At 42.2% G+C, this 17,050-nt stretch overlaps 1 long non-coding RNA gene across 1 annotated transcript; it reads right to left on the reverse strand.

Annotated features, from left to right (window-relative positions):
• Nucleotides 1–294: 294 nt before the first annotated feature.
• Nucleotides 295–15,491, reverse strand: LOC129381586 (uncharacterized). The gene is made up of 4 exons (XR_011891148.1): nucleotides 15,237–15,491; nucleotides 13,426–13,531; nucleotides 10,852–10,921; nucleotides 295–3,477 (listed from the first exon to the last, which is right to left on the reverse strand). It is a non-coding gene; the product is annotated as an uncharacterized lncRNA (long non-coding RNA).
• Nucleotides 15,492–17,050: the final 1,559 nt, after the last annotated feature.

A 17,050-nucleotide genomic window follows, 5' to 3' on the forward strand; every position in this document is an offset into this window, starting at 1 on the left:
GCTGCATAGGCGCGGCGTACCGCCACGAAGCATTTCGCCGTGGGCTCGCCACACGTGGTCCAATCGACGGCACAGGGCCACCGCTGAATCGACCAAGTCACGCGCACACGTGGTCCAATGGCGAATGAACCCGTCACCGCACGTCTTCATTTTTTTTCCCTTTCGCTGATCACAGAGCCCCTCTTTGCAAAGCTTTTATACAGTCGTCCTAGCTTATCGGCAGTGCCTCCGAGGCCAGCAAACGCCTTCGAGAGCAGTTGCTACTTGCTGAAAGGAAAAATGCACGAGACACACTGACAGTGAAGAAAATTTATTTTACACCAAATGTAAGAAATATATGTTCACTTCCGGGCCCAAAAGAAAGCACATTTCTGCCCCAGTAAAACAACTGTCTGGATTTTAAAAAAGAGCACTGGACATTGTAAGCATGCCAGTTGCTAGTATTCTACATGTCCTAACACAATGAAATTAGTAAATGAAAGAAATGCTAAGAAATCTTATCTCCTTTCATACTGAACTGTAACTACAGAGCCATGTGTTTGAACTGTTACTTTGTACTGACATTCCACACTTTTGCACAGACTATATATTGAGCTCGCTTGACTAAGAGTAAAACTTCATTTGGCCTAGTTGGTACATAATTCTGAACTTAAAACTTACAGCGCAAACACCTAACACGAACCGCAAAAGGCAGATACGACAGACGCTGGCGCTAACTGACAACTTCTTTATTTCTTCGTCGTCGATGCATATATATGCCCTAGGCCACACAACTGCACAGGCGCACACATTACATTACAGAGATCTCCCAAATTATCACATATGCAAACGTAGGAACTCAAATTCAGATGGGTGCAGGGACAAAGCTATGTCAGTGATGCAATCATCATTTTGCCTTTTTATGTGGTAGGCCTCTAAGGCAAGCCGCGCAAGCTCATTCATGCTTTTGCCAAGAATCGACGTCCCATCAAGTCGTGCCTCACAATTTTTGCAAGAGTTTATATGCGCAACAATGTGCACTCTTCTATCTACATTTTTGTTTACTTTTTGTGCATGTTCCCTGCGCGGTCCCTTAAACACATAAGGTCATCTATCAACTCAAGAAAATTGCTTGCAGGCATAGTGTTCCTTTGGCGTTTTCTGCACCGAACAAGCTTTTAAAGCTATGCTCCCGCACCTGCGGAGAGGGCAGAGGAGGATGCCAAATTCGGCATGATGCTTCATACGTGTTGTGCGCGGTCGGCGTGGTTTATACCATTCACTCTCATGTGGTAAGACATAGCTTGGCTAGATAGGGCATTGCGTCAATGAGCGACTCAGGGAACATGCGCAACAAGTAAACAAAAATGTAGATAGAGGAGCGCACCTTGGTGCGCATATAAACTCTTGCAACAATTGTGAGGCACAACTTGATGGGACGTCGATTCTTGGCAAAAGCAAGAATGAGCATGTGCGGCTTGCCTTAGAGGCCTACCACAAGAAAGGCAGGGCGATAATTGCATTAGTAAGATATCTTTGTCCCTGCATCCATCTGAATTTGACTTCCTACGCTTGCGTATGTGATAATTTGGCAGATCTCTGTAATGTAATCTGAGTGCCTGCGCGGTAGTGTGGCCTAGGGTTTATATTGCATCGACGACGAAGAAATAAAGAAGTTGTTAGCACCAGTGTGTGTCGTATCTTCCTTTTGTGGTTCGTCTTAGGTGTTTGTGCTGTAAGTTTAAGTTGCTTGACTAAGCCATTCCTAATTAACAGTGGCTGGTATAATGAGGCCGATCAGTGGTATTTTGCATGGACTAGCACACAAATATGATAAATGTCAAAGTACTAAATTAAGAAATTGGGACTCATCACAAACGAGCTACATAATTTAGTGCTGGATTTCTGAGCAAGCTATTAAAAATTATTGTATTTTACGAACCAGAACCCACCTTCTGATTATGACACATGCCATAGCGAGTAACCCTGAATTAATTTGGACAACCTAGGGTTCTTTAACATGCACCTAAGTACACGGGTGCTTTTGCATTTCGCTCCCACTGAAATGCGGTTTTGTTTAAGACTACATTTACGAAAGTTCCAAACACGATCCCCCCTATATTTTTACAGTGGGTGCTCTTTAAATGGAGCCTCAAGGTGCCAGGGAAATTGGTTCCATTTACCAGGCATTATATTTACTGAGAGACATTGCAGAGAGCCAACCAATTATCAGGATGGTGTCCTATTTAAGCGGCAGTTTCGAAGTGATTTTCGTTTATCGAGATTCCACTGTAGTCCATAATAGTGGATGAGTTGTGTTCTGCATGGACACATTAGCATGGCTACCATGTTTAGTTGAATATTGTGCAAGCAGCAACATTTCACTGTACCCAGTGCAATATATAAAGCCAGCAATGTAACATGTTGCAAATGCAGCCACGAACAAGTACCTTCCCTGATCATATCCAATAGCAGCATCTTTAGACGAAATTAGTCATGCTTTCTCCCGTTTAAGTGCCTTGTTTTCAGAAATCAAATCCTCCTTATCACATTGACCTCCAATTGTGTCATTCCCCGAGCTGAGGTCCTTTGAGATTGCATTTAATTGCCCTTCAAATAGCATATTGGTCTTATTTAAAAAGCACATGGCATCACAGTGACCACCTAGACATAGAATTCGAGCTGCAACACAGTAGCAAACATTCTGAGGTAGAAGCCTAACTATTCTTTTGAATTTGGATGCATGCTCAAAACACTGCTATGCAATTGCAGACAGGGCTGATAGTGTAGCAACCAGGACAGATTTAACGGACATAAAGGAGCAAAATTGTGTGAGCTTCGAATTATTATTCTCTCTGAGGAACCATGCTGTCCAATTATAAAACGGGGATCAAAATAAAGTAATTGGATAGCAAATCTGCATTTCATTAAGTAAATAAAATACTGTTCATGCTACCTTCCAGGGTGCACATTCCCTTTCCTTGAATGTGAATTTGCTACCTTTCCATGGGTTACCAAATGTATAGGTGTATTGTTGGTCAAGGGTGGTGGAATGGATATAGGTCTCAGGCTAGAGGAAATATTTCGAGAAGGAGACTTGCCAGGTTGAACAACGAATGTCTCAGGCTGGAGCCATTCGGTTCTCTTGCAAAGATGTTGCCTCCAGCTTCAGACTTCCTTTGTTGGACAACTGTTGATGACTAATTTCGCCATCTTTTCATTTACCCTCGTCTTATTCAACCTATTGCTCCACGCAGGAGCTGCACTTTCTTTAAAAAATAAAGATATTAATGAGCTCAAAGGCTTTGTGCATGGCAGCATCCCCAAGTGCAAAAATTTGTTTTCAATGAATGACAGAGTTGGTACCTTTCTTGAGAATTCAATAGGAAGAACCAAAAATTAAGCTAACAGACTGGTTATGACGACAAGTAAACATGAATCGATGTGGAGTGCCATTTCTTCATTTTGCACCAGGCTTGGGGCCAGCCAGACTTCTTCCTAAAATTGAGAAAATTTTTCTAATGAAATACATATTAAGAGTATTTTCTTCATAATCTGAAAATTTTAATTAAAACATGGTTATTTGGTTATTCATATTTAGTTGGGAACAGTGCGAAGGACACTGACGAAGTAAGGGCTTATGCAGTAATGCCACATAGTGCTGGCTGAGAACAGATTCAATTTTAGAACAGACAAACAGTTAAGTACTTTGGAATGCTTCCTAAAATCCATAAAAAACCAAAGCAGGAAGCAGTTGTACAAAATAATGTATGTGCATGAAAAATGCATCTGATCATCGGTTCGCAGACATGTATGACATTTGCTTGTCAGTTAACAAAACACGTGTTACACTGAAACATTTCTCCTACAATTTGGCAATTCTGTGGGCTTTCATTATTGCTCGGGTCAGTTGGTTGCTGTTGTTACTGCTACTAGTGTACGGTGAAGTGTAATGTAGATGGGCAAGTGCTACTGACAACTATGAACATTGGCAAATTTTGCTGCACCAGGATAACGCATGCATTGTCCCGCTGCAGCGAAACTTTCCAGTAAACATTCACAGTTGTCTGTAGCACTTTCCCATCTGTCTCGCCTCACACTGTTCCATCTATAGCGCTTCACCATACTGTAATATGCACCACCGACACAAAATTCTACCCTTCTGAAGTTCTTACTGCTACTTCGCACTCGTCACATTCAGGCCGCCAGGCGTACTGAGCCCAATGCATAGACTGGCAGCTCCTGTCATGGACTTATTCTGGTGTAATGGCACCACAGAAGCAAACGAAGACAAAGACATGCAGGACACAAGTGCCTAACCTCAAGTCTCGCTTTAACAAGAAAACAGACATCATATACAACACATAGTGACAGGAAGTGATGTCATTAATTCAAAAACAAATTCTTTGTGCAATGTAACTGAGAATGACTGATGCATTTGTCCTTTTCGTGCTAATCTGCCAAAGCTTAATTATCTTATGTACATCTGCTCATAATTTCTGGCTACGAGTTTTGATGAACACAGGAACGAACCAATCTATTTTGCTGTGCATCACTATGTGCGAATGAGAGTTATTCCACACAAACGTCATTAGCCGCAATCTCAAATTAATACAATGTGTGTATGCAATGCAAGCATGACTGGATGGGAATGGCTGACTGTACATAACCTCCGTTGCACAGTGCACCGCCTGCAAATTGTGCTGCACGCAACAAATTAATTTGTTGTCCTGGCTTGTCTTTTTTTCTCGTCAGAGCAAATCTCTCATCACATGTTTCATACAGAAAAAAAATTTTTGCCCGTAGAGACCAGCTACACAATTACCCATGAAAATTAAAAATGCATACGAAACAACTGCAACCACTTTTTTACTTCATCTCATTCATTATATTCCATATTCATGCCTAATTTAGTTGCGCAAATCATTGTTTTCTCAGGCCCTTATTAGGAGAGTTTTGTGCTGTAATAAAAGGCAGAAGCCAAAAAAAGGAAAAGGTTGGTTGTGGTTGAAGCACAATATGCATCTAGTGAGCTAGGCCGCAAGCGTTGTGTAGTCTGCTGCCATCATAAGGCCGTGCCTACATTGGACAGATGGGATGCTCTATTAATGTGAAATCAGGGAAATTGAGGGAGTATGAGTCATCCGTGTGAAACAATCCTCCATCACACAATGTTGAATACTGCAAAGAATGTGACTGCGGTCCTGTGTTCCACAAAACTTGCGTTGTAGCCAGGTATTATGACCTGACAACATGCAAGGTAATTGTGGCTTGCAACATTTAAAAAGAATGACGAATGTATCAGTGATCCATTAGTTGCACTGCATAAAGAATTTCTTTTAACAGATATCATCACATCATGTCTCCACCTGTTATTAAATATTGCCTGTTTCCTTATTTTAAAGCTTGAAGTGAGATCCGGTGCTTGTGTCATGTGCGTACATATCTTTGTTTACTTTTTGTGGTGTCATTGCGCCAGAATTTATATAACCAAATGGCCACACACTGCTTTTGTCACGTTATAGTGGTGCTTGCAGAGCCTCCCAAACAGCAGCCTATTTGGTCAAAACATGCTTTTGTAAATATGCTCTTCCAAATAGAAAAGCTATCAAGAAGGTAACAAGAATCAAGAGCATTAAGTTAAATCCACTGCAATGCTTTACTTTTTTGCCTTTATTCCTTACACCTAAGTGGATAAGAAAGAGTGTGAATGTTACAGAAATGCACTAAATAAGTTGTTGAAATTATGCAAAAATGTTAACGCAACTAAGCACAGATTTATGTGCAATAATAGACACCAGTCTCAGTTTCTTTCCTTCTGACACAAACATAGTATATCTTATTAGTTTGGCATGAAGGAAAGCATATGTAGACCAGACAAGCTTATATTTGAATGATAGCCTTCACGATTAAGCACCACTATAATGTGACCATAAGAGTACATACACTGTAAACAGTGCAGATGACAGCCCAAATTTCATAAGTGCAACATGTTAGCGAAAGCAGCAACCATTAACCCAGAAACTAATCAAATCCCACAAAATAACAACAAGAAAAAAAAAAGAATAATGTGTCAGCGCAGCACCTGTTCTCAGAAGTTACAGAAAAGTGGTATGCTTGTTAACAAACCTGAAACCACGGCACATTTGTATGTGACCACCCCCTGCCTCTTTATGTGCTTTCGTGCCTTTGACAAGGCATTACTGGATATTTATTTGCTTGTCTGTTGCAAAAACACATCAATTATTAGTCAGTGCACAGTGCACCATGCCATTTATCTATGTGGACTCACTTTGTGTCTTTAGCACTGCTCTCACCTGTTCAGAACTAAGGACTGCAAAAAGACTTGTTCTACTTAAATCTACATGCCTTAATATGTGGGTTCTGCAGTTGAAATAGGGTAATTATAAGTAAAATGCATGACACGTTCTGATGAACTTTGTTTTCATAATCTAATTGTTTATTTGGGCACATAACCAACCAGTCAGATCATTTGTACTAAAACAAGAAAACAAATTCAACACACTGGTTTATACTGGTTGGTGCTCTATTGACTTTAGTACACACATTGAACAAACGACAGGCAGTGAGGAATACCAACAACCACTAACTTCCACATGGCATTATTGGTCACATGTGCACAATATAGCTACAAAAACCCAAATGAAAGTAGACAAAGAAAAAAGTACATTTTAACAGAAAAAGAACAAGACAAAAAAACTTCTTTTGGTAGCTAAGTCACAATCAAGGTGTAAATGACAGCTATAGTTTGGCAAGCACACATGTAGTTACTTTGCTCAGTTCCTCGATATCCCAATTTCTTGTTTGACAGCAACACCAACGGGACATCTACGCATATCTATTGCACATGCCATTTTTGCTCGCTCCTAAATCCTTTCGTGGTTATTCATTTAGTGCCTGCTTCGCCTGTACTGGCATTGCATGGGGGGGTATACATTCTGTGTAATGTAACTTACATTCAAATCAAGCACACAAAGCAGGGAGGGAATTATCTTTGAAAACTATGCAAACAATTGTAGGCTGAAAAACCTTGCAGTCCCTTTGGTCCAAGGAAAAAACAATGTGAGGCATCACCTATAAGTAAAAGGAAATTAATAAACCTTTTTAGTGTAATCTCTTTCTTGTGAGGTACGATGATAGCCTGATATGAATTTCTCTATCTCTACATGTTTGGAACAGTATATGCTTGAAATAATTTTAACTGAAGAGATTTCCTAGTCTTTTAAAACCTGCCATTGCAGCTTACCCTTACTCTCAGTAATACAAAGCCTTTTAGTGTGACTTCCTATTACAAATCTAACTGCCATATTTTAAACATTTTCAAGCAGACCAGCTGACTCAATATTATGGGGAGTCTAGCAAACATGTACTTATTTGATTAGTGAATGCACATAAGCAAAATACGTACAGCTGTTCTTTGAGGTTTTCGGGAAGCCAACAAAATGTTTATGGGTGGACACACGACAGCTACTACACCGATAAGCATCGTGGCCAACCAAAATTAAGTTTATTCCTATATGGGCGGGCACGGCGGAGTGTGAGCAGACAATGGTCGGCTTTTTCTGGAGTCATATACAAAGGAACCCCAACATAACGAATGCACTAAAATCAGCAATTTGGTTTGTTGTACTCAGATTCGACCGTTTAGTCAAATAAGTACATTTGCAAATGGATTGTTTTCCCACGGAAAGGGCCGCAGTCAGAAAACACAAATCTGAATGAGAAAAAAATTTTGAATTTGAGAGTCAGCGACCAAAGATACGGTTTCACGGTGTGTTAACGATACCTTCACATAGGTAGCATGAAGCAAACCCAGCCTTGCTTTCGCATCCACCCTGTCCTCTTTGATACTGCCACACACAGTGGAACGACACCATCATGAAAAGTGCTGGCAGTGGAGGTGAATGCTTTGTCTGTCTCAAACTTCAATGCATCTCTGAAACTACAGATTATGCAACCCCGTGTACTAAACACGTGGGAAGACTGTGCACATAATACCATGCCATATCAGCACGTCTAGTCTTTCCACACGCAGCAGATCACCTCTAGAACAGGGTGTGCAGGCTGCAGATGTGCTCAGCTGCGCTCACAGCCATGGCGCTAGAAAAGAAGACGCACGGACTGGGCCCTTCTGAGGGCCCCCTTAAAAGCTCAGTTTGTCATTTTTTGTTTCTGTAATAGGCTAGTGATAAAAGTGAATTTGCTTCATGCCTATTAAGAAATGTTGTACACATGGTAGAAAAATTATGAAAGTAGAACATTTTATTACTTTTCACCCCTCTCAGTTGGAATATCGTACAAATGCATAAGCAGCCATTTTTGCCTTGTTTCATCTAAGATGTTTTTTTCATGCTGAAAGAAAGGCATGTGTATAAAAAATAAGCTTGGTTGCAACATGTAAAGGAATTGTGTAATGTCACAAGGGTTCCTGAAATCACAATATATTTGTGATTTCTTTGCGACTGGAACACTCAAAAGAAAAACGACCTTTTAAACAGACTAAAACAAAGCCACAGCACATGCACCCATACTAAGCCAGGGACTGTATCAAGCTGATATGAGAAGACTTTCAAGAAAGAATCTTTCCCGGTTTGGTAAAATTCTTAAAACAATGGTTAATACCTGGCCCCACGCCTTAAATCTAGAAGGAATAAAGTTTTTAAGCTACTCTGTGTTCTTTCTTGAACCCAACAAATGTGCCTAGAAAAATGGGTCAAGTCTACATCTTGTCGCATCTGTGGCAAGGTGTGAACAAAAAACTCGCTTTAGCTGGCTGCAGTGCTCCCTGCGATGAATATTCAGGCAGAAAATTGTTACCCCAGTGTGACTGTGCACCCAAGAAAACAAAATGTGGTAGACTACATCAATGCAAACGGAAAAATCTTTAGTCCATGCTTGCTGGCAACCTGTGTCTGTATTGGCCTCTAGGAGAATTGTGGCCCCCACGTGCTGGAATATTTCCGTGGAATAGAAAACATTGTGTGATACCAGCTATCAAGTGCTACCATCAAGTGGCTACCAGCTACCAGCTATCAAGCTATCAAAAGAGCTATAGGCAATTTTGCTGCAATAACAGTACTGTTTTTATAGCATTCGTTGTGGGGAGTGCGGCTTGCCCCTTTTGCCGGAGTTCTTGCTGAACGGCGATTTATTATCAGTTTGTTATATGTGGAACTTGAACAGCTTATATTTTTGTCTCCTCAATCCACACTTCTGCTGCACTTTTGTCAGCATCTCTACACAGGGTGTTTTGACTGAGGTCATACCAAGTAAGCACGCTACAAGCCTTGTGTGCATCGTTTTCATTACTCTTTCGATGACCAAATTTCATATTCAGTGACTTCATCAACTAAGTATCTAGCGGCAGCTTGAACATGGGTACTCATGAGAACTCGCACCAGGCTTGGTCAAATACGTCCAGCACTGCAGCACTGAGTAGTGAACCATGCTGTAAGAGTTGGCAACTAAATTGCCACCTTGTGATTGAAACTTTTCATCCTTACAATCAAGGCTTCAATTGCCCAGCCAGCGAGCTGCAGGAAAGGTGTGAACTATAGTCATAGTCATCTGATGTCACATTCTATGTCATAGCGATGGCAGGTGATCCCTCCAGTGGCGGCCCTCAAGGCCAACAGGCAACCCTTCCTATGCACGTGCTTGTGTAGGACTGGGGAGATGGTGCCAGTTTGTTCTTCAGCATTAACACTGTTCACGCTGTATCAGGAACACATTTTCTTACTCAGTGCAATAGCCCTTGAACCTACATAATTGCCAATGAGTCCTTTGTCGACCAACCTTTCCTTTGCCATGTCATTTGCTTCTGCCTTGATGTCACAGCAACTTCAGCTATATGAAGCAATGATGGTGTTTGAGTACCCACACAGCCTTGCAGCTTTCCAACCTGAACATTGCTTCATTAAAAGCTGACATGATTTGGTCTCAGCAGACAGATCAGAGTTAAAAAGAAGCCTTAAACTTCTTTCAAAGTCATTCTAACCTTGTCAATAATCCCGTGCCTTTTGATGTGTTATTCAGCATTGTCCAAAGCAAGTCGGCTCTTAAAAATCAAAATAACTTTGTGAGGCCACCTACTAGGCTACCACTGTCTCTTCAGCCAGCCTGAAGTGTCTTGCAGCCATAAAAGCTGGAGTGCACAAAAAACGACAAAGAAAAGTGTGGCAGACAAAATGCTCATGGAAATCCATATGTTTATGGACTGTTACACTGACTGAAAAAAATGGTGGCTTCCCAATACAGTCTTGATGTACGTAGCTGTTTCAGTCACGAAGAAACAGCCAGTTGCGCAGTCCTGCACAAGCACAGTGAACAGATGCCCATGGATTAAAATTTGTTGTGTGTGCATGTGGTACAGTGTACCACATTTCATGTTCCTGAGGCTGCAGTACACTGGGAAGACTGGTTGCAACTTCAATAGTAGGCCCTTAGAGTATTGCAGCCCTTTGTTCATATTTTGCTGCAGATTGTATCAAATGCGAATGCAAACTGTTTTGCAGGACACGTCAGTTCAGTTCAAGCAATTAGACAGAGTAACCCAAGAAATAGTTTAAGCCTCGAAAAGGTCATAATACAGTTTCTAGTTTAGTACAGGTTTTCGCCTGATGTTTTGGCTTCTTCTACGGTATAATGCTGTTGCTTGCTAGGTACTGGTGGTGTGATGTGCACACTCTCTTGTGTTGCTATAACAACTTGTAAAAAAGATTTTCCTTCCTAACAAACATTTGGATACAGTGCCTGTGAGCTCATCTTTTAACCTGTTTTTCATTTGATCTGTGCATTTACATTGAACGTAAACTAGAAAATATCAGTACTGAGAATCACAAAAGAACACACCTGAGTAACGATTCCGCCGAGATCGTTGGAGTGGTCCAGCCACAGGATGCAACGCAGGTAGAAAGGCCTCCTGAGTTAAAGCAAAATAACAATCGTTGTAAGATGCGAATAAAAAATTTTATTCTGTGAGGCTTTTGGCCTGTATACTAATTACCACATTTGTATGTAAAATAGTTTTGCATAATAGCTGAGCAAGGTTAACGTCTCGCCCTGTGACTGTCAGCCAATGCTACTCATGGCAATGGTGGCAAATATGGCACATCCTTTCAAATGGAACTTTTGTGGGTTACATGAATTTAAAAGAACTTAGGTTTACATAATACATAACACCTGTGGTTAGAAGGATGTCTTGCATGCAGCACCAATGCCACAAGTGACACTGCTTAACACTTCCAGGGCCAGACTTAGTACATAAACAATACAAATGTGCAACAAAGTGAACAGGTGGTTAGCTGCTGCTATAACTCCAAGATTGCATGCATCATGTAGATGTGAATGCAGCTCCCATAAGGAGCGAGTTGCCCTTCAGTGCACTTCACTTCTCTTCCTCTTTTGTCTTCATTGCATGTTGGTGCCATATGGTAACAATGAACAAAAATTAAGCACTTCAGTTCCCATTCTTGTTTTACTACATGCTGTAAAGTCATCTAAGTGCGCTTAATACTCTTAAGAATGTACTTTAGCCATTTTGTCAATATTTTTCGCTTGGCTTCACTACACCTTAATGTAGTGCAAATTCTAGACAATGCTTACAAAAAAACCTACTCCACACAATAACACCTCCAATTAAGAGTACACAGTCTATGGCTTCGAGATGTGTACATACATACTTTATACATAATTACAATGAAAATATAAGTGGCTGTTCTAATATGCACACTTAGCATACTGCATAACAGTCACCTGGTTCCAAAATGGCTTTTTGTTATCACACATAGGACGGCCACAACTATAAATTTAATTCTGGCAGTAACTTAAGCCACGGCCAAAACCTTCATAGTGCAATCAATGAAAATTTTCGAATTTAGAGCAGTTAGACATAAACAGGGCAAGTAGTTTTAAAGTGTTAAATAATGAACTGTTATGGAATATGGCGGTAGAAGGCCATGCGCCTGAAACATAGGTACTGTTTATCATATAAGCACATTCTTATATTTTTGCTTACTTCCCTAGGGATTGCATCAAACAGTTTGCTTGTGTAAATTTTGCTACGTGGCTGTATCGTATTAGCCCTTATCTTTTCACATTTGGCTTACTGCAGCTTTATGCACATGCATAAAGCTACTACTGCTACCACTCTACTGCTACACTACTACCTACTACCTACACTACTACCTTCAGCTGAAGGCCAAGCACTATGCTGTCCAACATACATGCATTTAACAACACCGAACAGTAGACAGAGAATGAGCAACTCTTTTAAAAAGTGCAGTTCTTTGGAGACACATTGATATATATCTGGAAAACAGATTTTTGCTAAAATTATAACTTAATATAATTGGTACTGAGCATAATGCATCTTGCAATAAACTTGCATTTACCGGACACCACTATACACACTGCGACCTCTGCAGCTTCTCCACAATCTGGCACAATGTGCTCAAGCTGCCTGTAAACCCTGGAAGGGGTCTATGATAGTTTAAGAAGCTTAGCAAACATGAGAAGGACCTAAAATGAAGGTCAGAGAAGCAAAGCAAATTTTTAACCATTCCTCTCTATGTTGCTATGAATGTCAAGGTTCCAGCAAATGATGTATTTGAACTGTATTTTTAATCACGCAATACTAGAGAGCACATTTTTGCAATAATAATGTGACAGAGAAGAATGACAGAAACTAACTTAATGAATATTTTTCTAAACTTGCATGAGGTTTTCGTCATTATGCTGATGCACACACCTGCATACCTGTACTGTGAAGTCTTGTTTCAGTTTATTTTATTGTCACATAGTAATTTACACCATACACTTGTCCTGAAATACACCACGTTGGGCTCCTTCAGTATTTTTTTCTTACTGGAAACACACATGCCTATACAGGGCAAGCACTCAATACATGCAAGACTGCCACGGGAATGGCCACTCGAGGTCGACTGTTAGTACAGCGCAAGAGACGAGGACTGAAGGAAGAACACAACACAGGCGCTGTCACACAGAAACATACTCAAGGCACTTTGCGAGATTCTCAGGCTTCTTTCATGCTCTAAAAACACATTATGTAGCACATATTGAGCCACAGATAGCTGTACTGGGAAATTTTCACGTTGCTCTACAATTTTATAATTGAGACTTTTTATCTAATTACATTTGAGAAGTTAATTGATTAAGACTAATTAGGTAATTAGGCAAAATGCAGCAAATCCAAGTATTTCCAAGAGACAGGAAACAACATTACATAGGTTCTGTGCAGCTAGGTGGCATATTCATATTTTTAAAAGTTTGCTAAAGTTACGGGGGATAACCTGCATACCTCCTATGGAACAGGTGTCACACCAACCACTCTAAGTAATGCCGCTAAACTAGCCATTGCGCTCAAAACATACATGGTAAAAAAGCAAACTCTAGGTAAGAGCATACCAAGGCCTCTATTGCTGAAAAGGGAAACTGATGGCAGGCACCCGATCTCCGGCCATGAAGCTGCTTCATCCTCACAGTTGGCAATGAAACGACCGCAGCCGCAGTCCTGAAATAAAAATGAAAAATTTGACACTACAATGATCACACAGAACACAAAAAAGCTGGTCACAAGCTTATCTTGGAGAACATCTGCTGCTACATTAGGTTTTGTATATTCGTCAGCTTATTGTTCAACTAAGCTTGCCAATATTTTATATCTTAATGGCTTTGCTCTTTACAAACCAATACCTTTGCCCAACTCATGCACATATGCACTACTTAAGCTATGAGATGTTTACTGATCCCTTACAATGAATGGCTTCTAAGACAAATTATTTCACACAAAAGGATGCATAACTTATGAGTGTTACTGACATTGAATACCAAGGTAGTACCTATTTTTATAGACAATGGCGGACTTGAAGCACATTTTTCTCACAGATACAGGTTACAGGTTGATCGGTCTGCCTTTTTTTTTTCACCAGCAACAGAAATTTTGTTATTAATACTCGTGCAATATAGGATGACGCTGTGATGTGTGATATGATCCTGAGTTGAAAAGCGCAACTTCTTTGTGTGAATTTGGCACCTAGAACTCAATACTAAATATCTGTACCCAATACGCAGTGGCACAGCAGCAAAGTAATTAAACATTAAACAAGTTCAGGTATCCAGAGCACAGCGCCAGCTGTTGAATAACAACATTGCACAAGCATCGACTATATAGATATAGCGTCGTAAGTGCACCGCAGGCGTAGTGGCGGCCTCAGCAAAGAACACAGGCATGGAGCGACGCGCCCGTATGACCTATCACCGGCAATGCTATCGCGTGAATTGATATATCTCGTCACGGCACGGGCACAGTTTTCTGCCGGCCGAGGTGCCGGCGCCACTGGTACTCACCTGCTCCGGCCGCCGAGGTTCAAGTGACGGCGTATCCAGTAATCTGAACCCAAGCAGGACACCTGTTACCGCCAAACAGTACGCTAACAATAAAGAGGTTCTTATACTCTGACCGGCAGCTCATGCGGCGTTCACCCGTAGTGCCGTTGGAAGCTCACCACACGCTTTTAATACCACAAACGCGCCGCCGACATTTCAAGCCCGTAGATCAAAGCTGACGGGCGCAGGCTCTACATGCTACGTGCCGCAGTCGCGCACTGCCTGCACAATCAACAACGTGGGTGCGAAGAGACACAGACGATAGAAAGGAGCGTACTGGCAAATCTGCACAATGCGCGCTAAGTGGGCGACCTACTGCACACAATCGCACGAGCTAGGGGATTGGCGCCACGTACGCGCCAGCTAGCAGATACCGCGCACAAAGAAGCGCCGCCGGTTCTCGCTCAAATGATCGCTGTACAAACACTCACACACGCGCACCGCAGTAAACCCTTAACGAGCCGCCACATTTTCAGGCCGCGGTTAGGCGGCGAAGCTTAGCTCACCTCGCACTGCACGTAACTATTATGGTAGTGGCTTGCGCTTCGGGGATTATGTCGAATGCTCACATCCGCTCAATTAAAGACGCGGCAAAGTCCCTCATTATATAAAATCCTAATTTTTAAGTACACTCGCTTGACTCTGAGCACTCAAGTCGATTCGATTACGACAAAGCTCGAAGAAACACAGTGATCGTGCAAAATGGTTCTGGACGGCCAACTGTCGCGCCATGTTGTACCGAGACCTTCAATAAGTCATATCAGCGCGTCTCCTCACTTAGAACACATGCACACTCATAGAACATGTAATAATCGTTCAAAGTCACTTACCGTGGAGTCTTGGGGGTTCAAAGCAGTGAGAAACATCAACCACGGTAGAAGAATGTGCCGTCGCTGGCAAATGGCTGCTCGATCGCAGCTTTCAACGCACGCGCGCGCGCTCCGAAGGCTGGTGTTCCTCCGCGCGTAGTTCCGACTTCGGCGTCCTCTGCAGCACCAAGGCGCGGCTACTCCGAACAGAAAAACAGCGCCGACACACATTGCGCGGGATATTTCGAATCTGACTGCAGAAATAATCCTACTGAAATTGTCGCTGCGGCTGACTGCCTTGTTGGTCACGGCTGAGTTATTCTTTTCTCTGTTTGGCTCGTCTCAATTTCCCCTACGCCACCGTTATTCCTTGAAGACCCCCATTTTACAACCGCAATGCCCCATCAAATGGGGTCGGGGGTACAATAATGGTTCTAGCTTATTTTACTTCTTCTCGTGCGAGTACTCATTTTAAGCTAGGGGGGAAAAATGGCATATCAACTGTTAAAACGCCCATATGGGCTCATTTGTGTTTACAGTGCACTGCACCGAATCCCAGCAGTTTGTAGACTGTCCGCCGACAGCGTTATTGGCATCACGGTGGCGGGAGCACAGTCATCGATAGGCAGTCGAACGATTTTATTATCACATTGTAACGACACGACAGCCCTATCCCACCGCTCACACTGCTGCTATGGGGTTTTCTAGCCCATTTCACTCGTGATGCTCGCTTTTATAAATCTGTGTTGCCCATGCATTCTCAATAAAACATTGTAGATTCGCTGCAAGTATTATAAGCGAACAAATTTCCGTGTTTGAATACTGATTGACAAGAGCAGTACGTTTCTTCACATTTCCAAATATATGGCAGCCGCTCTTGATTTGATTGGTATCGAGTGGCAACCGTGCAGCGCTTACGTTGCGAAATGCTGCAATATACTCGGGATGCGTATTCCCGAACGATCGGTTTTGGCGATATCACTTTCAGTGCGCGCTTTTTGCCAGGTTTAGCAAAACCGGATGAGCTGATTGGCTGATTGAGCACCGCGTCACACGAAGGCACACGATCGTCCGAAGTGATCGTCCGAGAATGCGTCCCCAGGTTGGCGCGTATGAACTGCGTCGCATACAGCGAGGCGAGCTTTGATATGATCGGGCGGGCTTCTTAACAAACAGCTGTCGCTGTCACTTTTGATAGTGGGCTCTTGTTTCTAGCACTGAGTCGCGCCTTTCCGTTTCTTGCGCGCGCACCGGACGAAGTGTAGTCCGTAACATAAGATAAAACTATGAGCAGTAATTTCCTAAAATTAAACTCCTGTGTTTTTCGTGCCGAAACCATGATTTGAAGACGAGGAACGCCGGAGGGAAACTCGAGTTAATTTTGACCGCTTCAGGTTTTTTAGCGCGCACCCAAACCAAAGTACAGGGGCGTATTTTTTTCATTTCTCCAAAATTCAAGTGTAGCCGACGCCACCGGGATTTGATCCCCCGCCATGGGCTTAGTAGCGCAATGCCAGTGCCGCAACACCACAACTACTACACCACCATGGCCGGGTCAGAACTTACCTATATTGAGCTTGGCAGTGCGAAATCGTGTCACGTCAGCTTGGTGTAGAGTGTTACTGGGCCTTTCGTTCAAGCACCCCAGCGGTGGGTGCACGGAAGCCCATTTCGCTTCGAGCTATGTACAGTGTTGGCTTAGCATTAAAGTAACTAAATCCGGAAGTCACAGCAGGGACCTGCAAAATACAAAAACAAAATGAAACACCCAGAGGCACCATGGCTGCTGGTGTTAATGGTAGCACGGAGTGGGTGATTCAGTACTGCTTTACAAC

This window comes from Dermacentor andersoni, chromosome 11 (genome assembly GCF_023375885.2).
Source record: "Dermacentor andersoni chromosome 11, qqDerAnde1_hic_scaffold, whole genome shotgun sequence".
NCBI lineage: Eukaryota > Metazoa > Arthropoda > Arachnida > Ixodida > Ixodidae > Dermacentor > Dermacentor andersoni.